Below are 11,388 nucleotides of genomic sequence, written 5' to 3'. Positions count from 1 at the left end.
AGGCGCCGAGCCCTTTCCAGGAACTTTTAAAGGAAACATTTATAAACTTCATTTTATAGCCTAAATAAAGTATTTTTTAAATCAAATATAGCTTCCCCCCTCCCCACTCATTGTTAAATTGTCTTTTTAAAAACATTTTTAACTATGATAAAACACACATACCCATTTTTAAGTGTATTAAATTGCCTTTTTGGTCTGTGATCTAGTCTTTTGGAATTTTTTCATCATGTTTCCTCCACAGAACACTTCTAAATAATGCGAACAGTCCTGGAGAAGGTCATGCTGTCAGATTGTGCAATGCCAAAGGGAAATAAAGGGGAACACAGGTGTTTCCTTGGGTGGAGCAAAGTAAGATACTTTCTGGTCTCTATTAATGAAGCTCGATATAGTTTGAACCTTTTTTCCTAACTTCTTATACTTTATGCTTGGGTTTTATTATTTTGTTTTAAGGTCAACTTGCCAAGCCTGTAAATATAATGAAGTACAAAGTAGTGTAATTATATTCTAATTATGGCTTAAGGAACGCTTTCAGAGCAGTTTAGTTCCTGCATGACATAAATAAGGAAGTGTAATTTCCTGCTTAATCATAGTTTTTTCTTCATTTTTATCACTTTAAAAAGTGATTTTGAAGACCTGGCCCTTTTTCCTTCCCAGTTTGCCTGTTTCTCTGAGATATTTATCCTCCGGTTATAAGAACATTGCTCATAAATTACATATATTAGCGCTTACCAGCCAGCCAATTTGGGTTTCTGGACACCGAAACTGCCTGAAGTATTTGCTGAGCTTTCTCACGGAGGAGGTGCTTGCCAGAGCAGAAGGCCTGGAGAGGGAAGGGAGCCGAGGCAGGCAGCGAGAGTCGAGAGTCGCACACCGGCCTGCACTGCGGCTCTGGCCGGCCCCGGCCGGGGGAGAGATGAGAGTGAGCGACGGCTTTGGGAAAGGACCAAGTCTTGTTATTCACACACGGTCCTGTTTTAGCTCAGAAGAGGAAAAGTCCCCAAGACGTGGGATAGGTGGGGTTGGTTTGTCCTCCTTAGTGTGAGTCTGGAAGGAATTTGAGAGTTGGTCCTATGAGCTAGGGGCTCCCTTCTTGATATCCAAATACTTCACGTGTTGGGGGGATTTAGCTGGGTTTAGTGGGTCACAGCGTCAGCCACGTTGCCAGATGGGAGCTGGGGCATGTCGTGGGACAAAGGGTGAAGACACTGTCACATAATATGACAGAAACCACCAGAACTTTTTAAAAAACAGACTGGAAAAAATCCAAAGCAAAAGAAACAAAATTGAATTTTCCATAACCTGTTGGTCATGGAAACACACACACATCCTGAAGAAGTCAGGGGTTTGCAAGGCCAGCAGTGGCTGGTGGGCTAATTAGACTTGGAAACTCACTCCCAGCACAGCTGGACTGAGTCCAGGGTTCCCGTTGTTCTCTGTCAGTTCATTCTGGGGAGAGTCCCTACTTCTGCTATTTTCTCAGTGTCCCAGGTGCCATATTTAGGAGTAGCATTTCCTGCACTTGTTAGTATCCTCCTGAGAAGTTCGGCAGCCCTCAGCGAGTCCAAAGGGCATCATGGAAAAGTCTGGTAAAGACAGACTTGCAGAGAGCCAGGATTGGGACCTCTTGGTGGCCTTCACCACTCACCAAGGTGACTGCTTTTTTCTTCGTTGGGCCCACCCCTGAGCTTCTGCACAAAGGGCAGGGGTCTTGGACAGGCAGCACTGCCTCCTCAATGGCACTGAGTGGCAAGCGCTGCCCCCATCAAGCGCAGTTTGTGGGGGCTGCTTACTCACACTTGCCCACAAGTGGGGTTTATTACTATTATTTTGTGGAATTTATTATTATTTTTTACAGCAATGTTTTAGGTTTATAGCAAAATTAAGAGGAAGGCAGAGATACGCCCCTGCCCCAGACATGCACCGCCTACCCCATTTTCAACAGCCCCATCAGAGTGTCAGAGTGGTATATTGTTACACCCTGTGAACCCACAGTTACCCATCATTGTCACCCAGAGTCCATAGTTCACATTAGGGCTCACTCTTGTACTTTCACTGACCTTGGACAGAGTGTGTAATAACATGTATCCTCCATAGCAGTATCTTTTTTTTTTTTTTTTTTTGAAGTTTTTGGGCAAGCCTGGGTTTGAACACACCACCTCTGGCATATGGGGCCAGCGCCCTACTCCTTGATCCTCAGGCGCCGCCCTCCATAGCAGTATCATACAGAATAGTTCCACTGCTCTAAAAATCCTGGGCTCCACCCGTTGATCTCTCTTCCTCCCTAACCCCTGGCAATCACTGGTCTTTTCACTGTCTACATGGTTTTGCCTTTTCTAGAATGTCATTTTGTTGGAATCATACAATATGCTGCCTTTTTAAGGTTGCCGTCTTCCACTTAGTAATATTTGTTTAAGTGTCCTCCTGTCTTTTTGCAGCCTGATAGCCCATTTCTTTTTAGTGCTGAGCAATATTCCATCCTCTGCATGTACCATGGTTTGTCTATCTGGTCACCTACTCAAGGACATTTTGCTTGCTTTCTAGTTTGGACAGGTATGAATAAAGCTGTCTGAAATGTTGTATGCAGGCTTTTGTATGACTGTAAGTTTTTAATTCCTTTGGGTAAATACTAGCAAGTGTGATTGCTAGATCAGTTGCTGAGAGTATGTTTAGTTTTCTAAGAAGCGGCCAGACTGTCTTCCAAAGTGGCTGCACCATTGCGCATTCCCATCCGCCATGGATGAGAGTTTATGTTGCTCCATATTCTAGCCAGCATTTGCTGGTATCAGTGCTCAGGATCTTGGGCCTTCTAATAGGTAGGAGATGTTTTTAAATAGGTTTTACCACCCCATTTTCTGCGCGGATTAAGTTCACCTAGGGGGACAGTGATCTTTGTAGAATCTAATCTTTGCTTCCAGAAGTGGGACACATTTTCACCTGGTGATTTTAATCTTCAATCTTGTTTGTCAAATAATGTTTCTTTCTTTCTTTCTTCTTTTTTTTTTTTTTTTTTTTTTTTTTTTTTTTTTTTTTTTTTTTTTTGCAGTTTTGTTGTTGTTGTTGTTGTTTGTTTGTTTGGGGTTTTTTTGCTGGGGCTGGGTTTTAACCCGCCACCTCTGGCATATGGAGCTGGTGCCCTACTCCTTTGAGCCACAGGCGCCACCCTCAAATAATGTTTCTTTAGATATTTTCCTGAAGTGTCATTTCAGAAAAATATTTTCTCTTTCCTTTAACCTTAAGTATTACTTACATTTTTCTTTGCCATCTTAAAAAGAAATTTGAGGTTCTTCACCTGTGCCTCTTAACTTCAGTGTCTGCCAGAATTCTTGCATAATTGGGTCAGCAGTTGAGCTCATCTCCAAACACACAGCAGTTTTAAGATTTTCTTTTCGGATCCTGTATATTGTTTAATCTTTGTCATCACTGCACGTCCTGTTTGCTTTGATGAGGATGAAGAGTGCTGCTGATAAACAACTGGGTTATAGTTGATTCTTTTAAAATGCAGTACATTTTGTCTCCATCATTAAGCCTTGTGCTTACTTTTCACATTTGTCATTGGGGTAGGCGGTCGTGTTTGTGGATTGCTTACTTTGTGCCAGGCATCATGCCAGGTCCTTTCCGTGTAGTGCAATGGGCCTGAGAACTGTATTAAAGGGCTGCAGCATTAGAAAGGTTCAGAACCACCAGTGTGGTGTCTCATTTGATGCTTACACCTTTGTTAGGTGTCATAATCCCCATTTTTATAGGTGAAACTGCAGCCCAGAAATGTAAAATAATTTCCCTAATTGGCAAATGGTGGAACTGGAATTTGAGGCTCTGGCCCACGAACTCTGAACCACACCTCAGTTTTGGGACAGCCTCAGTTGTTGTTTGTTCAGTGTCTGTTTGGATCCATTTGTTAAGGTCCAGGCTCCGAGTGACAGGCCTGAACACTCAGAATCACCGTGCAATGGCCACTCAGTGAGTCAGTGTTGTGACAGCTCCAAGGAGCAGTCGAGCAGGTTCTGTCTGTCCAAATCCTGATCTCTGGGTTTGATGAACTTTGTTCACGATCTCTGGATCACTCTCTGCTCTAAACCTGGACTTATATTCTTTGATCAAACTTGGTGTTTCATTGTAATATTAACTTGCATTTTTCCCATCAGGAAGGATGGGCATCTTTTTTTTTCTAAGTCCTATCTGTTCATATCCTGTTTTCTGGCTGTGTTTTAAAGGAAGGCAGCTGCAGCTTGCCTCAGAGGTGAGCAGTGGGACCTCATCTTTAGAGCACCTTTCTTCAGCAGGGCCTGATCCCCTGTCCCAGATGTGCCTGTTCACCTGTCAAATGCTACTTATTCCACATGTACAGCTATGGCCTCTGGGTTCTGGGTTATCTTACTTTTTGTCTTTTTCACATTGAATTAAGTGGGATAATGCATGTAAGTGAGAAAAAATAGCAGTCACCTCTATTCCTTTGAAAGAAATGGTTATGGTTCCTTGAAATTGCATTTATGGGAGAAGGAGTATATCAGGGTGTGTCAGGATAAGGAAGATTATGCCATGGTAACAAACCATCCTCAAACCTTGGTGACTTTTACAACATGGTTTATTTATGGCTTACTGGAGCAGTGAGTAGTTTCTGCTCTCTGAAGCTTCTCACGGATACGGGGAGGGAAGAGCTTCCTCTCAACCAGTTTTCCATGATCTTAGGAGCAGGGGAGAGAGCGGCAGTGAGCTTTGAGTGGGTTTTACAGCCTGTGCCAGAAGGGACTCCTGTAATTCCACTCAGCTTATTGGCCAGATAAGTCCTGTTGCCTGGCCTGGGTCAGAAGGGCAGATTGATGGGATCCTGCCATGTACACAGTCTGAGGGAACCAAACTCTGTGAATCCCAGATGTCCCCACAGGGAGTACTTAATTTTGTGTCTCAGATAGCAGAAGCCCTTACAATACATTGAGCAAAAGTGATATTTGGTGGTGACATAAAAAAGAGAAAACTCTGTCTTGACAAAAATAATCGTTACAGGTGCAGACAGCTTTTAGCTCTTGAGTCCCTGGAGAAAGCCTGTTGTCACAAGGGTCATAGGAATGGTTTTCTGTGAGCCACATCTTCAAGCCTGGCCAGGAGTTGATAATTACTGAAGCTGGGACATGCTTGTCTAGCTATTCTTACTCTACCTGCTTTTCTGTTTATTGGGAAATGTCGACAACCAAATGCACTGTTTCCTGAGTTGCTCGCACCCCCTCTCTGCCCTGTCCTCTGTGACAGTGAGTTTAATGGCCTCTCCCAGTTGTTTGTTATTGAACATAAGCGCTTTGTCCACATTATTTTGTTGGCTTTGCCTTTGTTTTAAGGTCGAAAGGAGTAAATCATGGCGGCTAGAGAAGATACCAGAGCAGAGAAGTTCAGGCCAGGTTCATTGAAAGGGGAAGGTGACTGCCTGGGCAGTGCAAAGGTGTGTGTGTGGGGGGGGGCAGTTAGAGACTCCTTTTGTATGGGGTGGGCAGATTTCACAGCTTGCCTACAAGGTTAGGGTCCTTTGGCACAAACTTCTAGGGATGGGACTAACTAGATCTTTTCTGTCTTTGTCTTAGGATAGTGGTTCTCAGTTTGTGGGTCACACCCACAGGAACTGTATTAAAGGGCCATGGCATTAGGAAGGTTGAGAACTACTGTCTTAGGAGGAGGTGGGGAAGGAGGAGGGAGAGGAGGGAAAAGGTTAATGTGTGGCTGCGTTAGCCCCCCAACATTACTGCCTCTTGTTAAAAGGGGTGATGAGGATGATGGTCTGTCTTCTGAAATTTCTTGTAGCAGGATAGGATTATCCTGTCCTGAGTAGGATGAGTCGGGTGTTGTTAGGGCTGTGTGGATTTAGGGTACACTGGTAGAGGGTTTGGGAGTGGTAGAAATTGGTTTGCAATTGCACCTGACACCTTCTTTTACCTTGTCTTAATACATGAGGACAGGAATTAGATGACATAGGGGCAGTGGTTAATAACAGGAGGTTTACAGTTGAGGGGCCCAAGAGGTGTAAGATCCAGTGTTCCCATGGGCTGTTGGAGTAATTTTGAGAGCATAGGTAGGTAGCTTGTTCCCAGACTCAGGTGATGCCCTCTCAGACCAGATCAGACTTGGTGGTGTAGAAACAGTAGGTCTCCTGTGATAGAGAGCAGGTTACTGAAGGCCATCCTGGTGTGACAAAGTTGAGCCCGTTTTCCAGTCAGACAGGTCAGTCAGTTGAAAGCTGTTCTCAGGGTCCATAGGTTAGAGCAGGGGTCCTCAAACTTTTAAAACAGGGGCCAGTTCACTGTCCCTCAGATTGTTGGAAGGCCGGACTATGGGCCCCAAGATGAGTCAGCTGCTAAGCAGGACAGGCAGCAGTGGCAGAAACACCCGGTGGGCCAGATAAATGTCCTAGGCAAGCCGCATGTGGCCTGCCAGCTACAGTTTGAGGACACTTCGGTTAGAGCCTGTTGATTCAGGGTATCTCTGGTTCCCCTGAAAGTGAATGAATCTCCTGTCTTTTTTTTTTTTGAGACCGAGCCTCAAGCTGTCCCCCTGGGTAGAGTGCGGTGGCATCACAGCTCACAGCAACCTCCAACTCCTGGGCTCAAGCGAGTCTACTGCCTCAGCCTCCCAAGTAGCTGGGACCGCAGGCGCCCACCACAACACCCGGCTATTTTTTTGGTTGCAGCGGTCATTGTTGTTTTGGGGGGCCAGAGCTGGATTCGAACCTGCCACCTTAGGTGTATGTGGCTGGCACCTTAGGTGTATGTGGCTGGCGCCTTAGCCACTTGAGCCACAGGCACCAAGCCGAATCTCTTAAGTCGATTATGCTTTCCTATCTAGTGCCTTTCTCGTTTGTTGAGAAGACACAGTTCCTGGGTTCTAGTGAAAGATGCCTCTTGGGACATATTATTTTAGGGACCCAGCATTGTAGCGGTAGGCAGGGCTCCATTCTTTGGAAAGGTGTGATCCTTGCTTGGGCCTTTTGAGTAACTATCTCTGGAGAAGTTTTAAAGTGGCAGCCACTATTGAAAAATTTTTCTGCCTTCAGGGCTGCAGTCTGACCCACTTTCTCTCTTTTTCTGTCTTTTCTCTGGGCAGAGGGAAGTTGTCATGGGTGGGGGCAGTGAAGTGGCTGCCCGGCCTGTGAGCTCACCCTGCCCTGCTCCTGCCTGGACACCTGTGCTTGTGTTGGGTGTGGCTGAGGGAGCACATGTGGCTTCCTGTGCCACTGCAGCAGGAGCCACTGGATCTGAAGCCCAGTGGTTCTGTGTCTTGAGCCATAATCCCATCTATGCTGGGGGGAGGGGCATGTGGCTATTGGATGGGGGAGGAAGTCCAGGGATCAGTGGGGTAGGGGAGAATGAGGGCCTTGAGACTCCAGGGGCAGGTTGGGGGCAAGGGGTAGTGGGAGCTGGAGGAAGGAAGATAGGAAGAATGGGGAGGATAGAAAGGGGGGTATTAGAGCGACAGTTTGTATAGGGAAGGGGAAGAGCAGAGAGAAAGGCCTGAAGACGGGGAATTTCATTCCATCTGCCATTTTTCTTTTGGAAGAAATTATTTAAGTTCTTGAAGATACTGAAGTTGAAGGTCCCATTTTCTAATCTGTATCGAGGTTGAAGGAGACACCCCTGGGGTATCTCTGTTGGGGGCAGGGAGGGCACGTCTCAGATTTCCTTCACCTACCTGGGTGGGAAAGGTGTCCCTTGTTCCCCACAGCTCGGAGCATGGAGAAGCTAAAAACCAAGACAGACTGAGAAAGGCCAGGCATCACCGTTTCTCAGAGAACTTAAGGCCCCTAGGACCTTAAAGCCTAAAAGAGGCTCCAACATTGAGCTTGAAGCGAAAAACAAAAAATGAAAAGATTTGAGGTCCACAGGAGAGAACACAGCACTGGGACAAAACCCTGTAATTAGGCCCCAGTGAACGAAGGAAGAAGCGAGGTGAGGACACAGAGGCACAGTGCGGGATGAACAGCGAGCTGAGGGAGGATCTGTTTGGAGCTATTTAGGGACCTCACTCACATTGAAATGGCAGTTGGGGTGAAATCTTCTAGGACTCTCCAACAGGTGGATCAGTGGAGTTGGGTCTGGCAACAACTGAACTAGGTTCTGAGAAAAGTGGGGTGACGAGGGAGGCCGGTAGCCAGCAGCCAGTCCCGGGATTTGGCACCATATGAAAGATATAAACTGTGGCAGTGGCGCCCAGACACGAGGCTGCAGTGAAGATGTTCAGGCCAGGTTTATTGAAAGGGGGGGGGTGACACACGTGGGCAATGCAAAGGTGGCATCTGTGTCTGGGGACAATTGGAGACCTCTTTTATGTGGGGCCTGGGAGGATGGACAAATTTCACAGCTTGCCCGGAAGATTAGGGTCCTTTGGTGTGAACTTTTAGGGGTGGGCCTAACCAGATCCTTTGTGTCTTTGTCTTAGGAGGAAAAGGGGAAAGGGTTCGTGTGTGACTGTATCAGGCCCCCCAACAAAGGTATCAGACTCTTCATAAGTAATGTTTTAAAGCATTTATTTATGTCTGATATTTTTTAAAGATGTTATTTTCTTGAAGTTGACAGTTCATTTAGATCACTGGCTTCTGATGAAAAATACTCTTGTGTTCCTCCCCTTTACCTCCCACATAACGTGAATGTGTTTCAATGATGGGATCCTTTGGCTACAGGAGGAAAACTACCAGGGCCCTAAGCCCACACTGCCTGGGGCAGGCGATTCTGACCCATAGATGGAATGTATACTGCTATTGGTGTTGCAAGTGTCTTGGTCATTCTTCCAGACTTTCCTCTTTGATTTAGGCATTGTGCAAAGTGCTGAAGGCAGCAGATCGGTCAGATAGTCCCTGCTCTCAAGTTACAGAGGGGAAATGACCATTCTGCTTCCCCCCAGAGGGGACACTGAACTAAGTGGCAAGGGGGATGGGAAGGGCGTGCAGCTGAGGGGCAGGCCAAGGGCAGGCAGGAACCATGGACTTGAGGCAAGGTGGACAGGAGTTGTACTAAGGAAGCCCTCAAATGACCTTTAAAGAATTGTGGACTTTACACTGTAGGCTTTCAGTAAATATTTGTATAAGTGAATGAGCTGGTTATATGGCTACGTCCACTGAAATGTCAGACACTCTGAATTATAAGATGAAGTCATTAGGAGCCTCCTGGCCACCCTGCCCTGCTCATGGTCACTCGATGCCATGAATAACAGCATGGATCTGTTCACACTCCTGACTGTGTGATGCTTTCACAGTGACAGGTCACACGTCCTACATACAGAGGGGAACTCAGGAATGTTGTTGCTCTGTTCCAGCAGGGAGATGAAGTTTTCTTTTGTGGAATTGTCAAGGAAAAGAAGCCAGACTCTGTAAAATGATTGAAAGAGGTTTATTCTGAGCCAAATTTGAGGGCCATGGCTGATAGTGTGGAAAGCTCAGTAGGTGTTCCACGCAGGATGATAAAAGAACTTTCTAGACCTAGGATATAAAACTATAGACTTCATTCTATCTTTTAAAAGGAAGGAGGGAGTAAGAGAGGCAAAGAGAGAAGAGAGCAGGAAGATGGTGTGGTGTTCAAAGAACGAGAATGCCCCTGTTGAGGTCTGAGGTTGGCAGACTTTAAGGGAGACAAAGAAGGACAAGTAATTGCCGCCAGATTCACAAGGTGTTGGTGAACGTCGTGTCTGCTTTTCCCTCTGGCTAGATTAAGACGGACTTTTCTCAGGTGTTTCTAATCCTGAGGCCTGATGTTCACACCCCCTTATTCTTTTGGGACCCTGGGAACCAGACAGAGGAGCTGAAGAAACGTAAAGGGAAAGAGTTTGCATTTCCTTTTGTCTTCTTAGCTCCTCAGTGGTTTGTGAAAACTGAAATGAGCAGAAGAGAAAGAACACAGGGAGAGAAAGAGAGAGACACACACAGAGAGAGATTGAGTTTAGTCCTTGTGAGTCAATTTCTGTCATTTCACTATAAAGACCAACCGTCCCTACAATGGTCCAGACCGTGCCCAGGAAGCCTTGAGCAAGTGACTCACTATGGTTGGGTTACACTTTGTTTTTATACATTTCAGGGAGACAGGAATTAGACATAAAATCATAAATCAATACAAGAAAGGCTTGGATTCGTTTGACCCAGGTGGTGGTGGTGGTGGGGGGGGTGTCAGTGCAGGTTGTTTGTGGGTTTAAGACTGATTTGTAAGTAGTTAAGGAAATAAAGCTTGGTCTAAATGCTTGGATTGTTTTGAGTTAAGGAAGTCCTTCCATCAGAGAAGCTGCAGGCCATATGTTTGTTATGTAAATTGAGGACTGCAGGTTTGTCTTGGATAGCCTTAGGCCTGTTAGTGAGCTTAGCGGGATATCTACAAGAAGGGAGGGGGCATGATGAGGCGTATCTGAGCTCTTCTCATAGCCAGTGCCTCAGTTTTTTGGGGTTTTTCTGCCAGGGCTAGGTTTGAACCTGCCACCTCTGGCATATGGGGCCGGCCCCCTACTCCTTTGAGCCACAGGCGCCGCCCACCAGTGCCTGAGTTTTAGGGTATCCTCTGGGCCAAGAAGGAGGTCCATTCAATCAGTAGGGGTGGGGGGAGTTTAAGATTTTACTTTAGTTCACAGAACACAGGTGTCTCCCATCATGGTCTCAGACTGGTGGAGCTGCCAGGTCAGGGCCTGGAGGTGTCCCCCAGCCCCCAAGCCCTGTCTTCTGGGTGGAGCCCCCACTCAGATCCCCCAACTGTGAAGCTGAACCGGGAGAAGAGGGTATTAGTGCACTCCTTTTCCTCTCCTGGAGCCAAATTCCAGGGGCTTCTGTGGCACACAACAAACAGGGGTCTTCAGGGACAGAAGGTCACGTGCCCTGTGTTCTGCTTTGTCTCCCATGTACGCTGTTGGCTTCCCGAGAGAGAAAAGCACACAGCCCCACCTCTGTATGGGTCTTTACCTAGTGTGACCAGATTTTAACATTTGTAAAGCGGGACAATGGGGGGGTGGGGCGGGGCGGGGCGGGGGACAGGTCAGGGCAGGGCCTGACAACAATGCAAACTCTGATAAGCAGTTCTCCATAATCACGTCTCAACAATTATTTGTTATTATTACAGTTTAACATTATAAAATTAACAAAAATAATATAAAACGCATATTCTGGCGAAATAGCCACATGGCAGCCGAAAATTGTATATTCCCTTCCTTTCTCCCACCTGTTCGTGCATTCTTTCCAAAAATTGGGACTTTTTAAAAACACCGCGGGACGAAGGACAAATTGTTCAAAAGCGGGACATCTGGTCACCCTATCTTTTTTTGAGACAGAGCCTCAAGCTGTCCCCCTGGGTAGAGTGCCATGGCATAGCTCACAGCAACCTCCAACTCCTGGGCTCAAGCGAGTCTCCTGCCTCTGCCTCCCAAGTTGCTGGGACCACAGGC

At 46.4% G+C, this 11,388-nt stretch overlaps 1 protein-coding gene across 1 annotated transcript in view; it reads left to right on the top strand.

Moving 5' to 3' along the window:
• DOPEY2 (dopey family member 2) overlaps positions 1-11,388 on the top strand; it is a 131,445-nt gene that overhangs the window by 22,820 nt on the left and 97,237 nt on the right. The gene's annotated exons all lie outside the window — the stretch shown is intronic.

This window comes from Otolemur garnettii, unplaced genomic scaffold (assembly GCF_000181295.1).
Source record: "Otolemur garnettii isolate 467f Iridium unplaced genomic scaffold, OtoGar3 scaffold00180, whole genome shotgun sequence".
Classification (NCBI taxonomy): Eukaryota; Metazoa; Chordata; class Mammalia; order Primates; family Galagidae; genus Otolemur; species Otolemur garnettii.
Note: the sequence above shows the minus strand (reverse complement) of the source record. Positions and strands in the feature narration are given on the sequence as shown.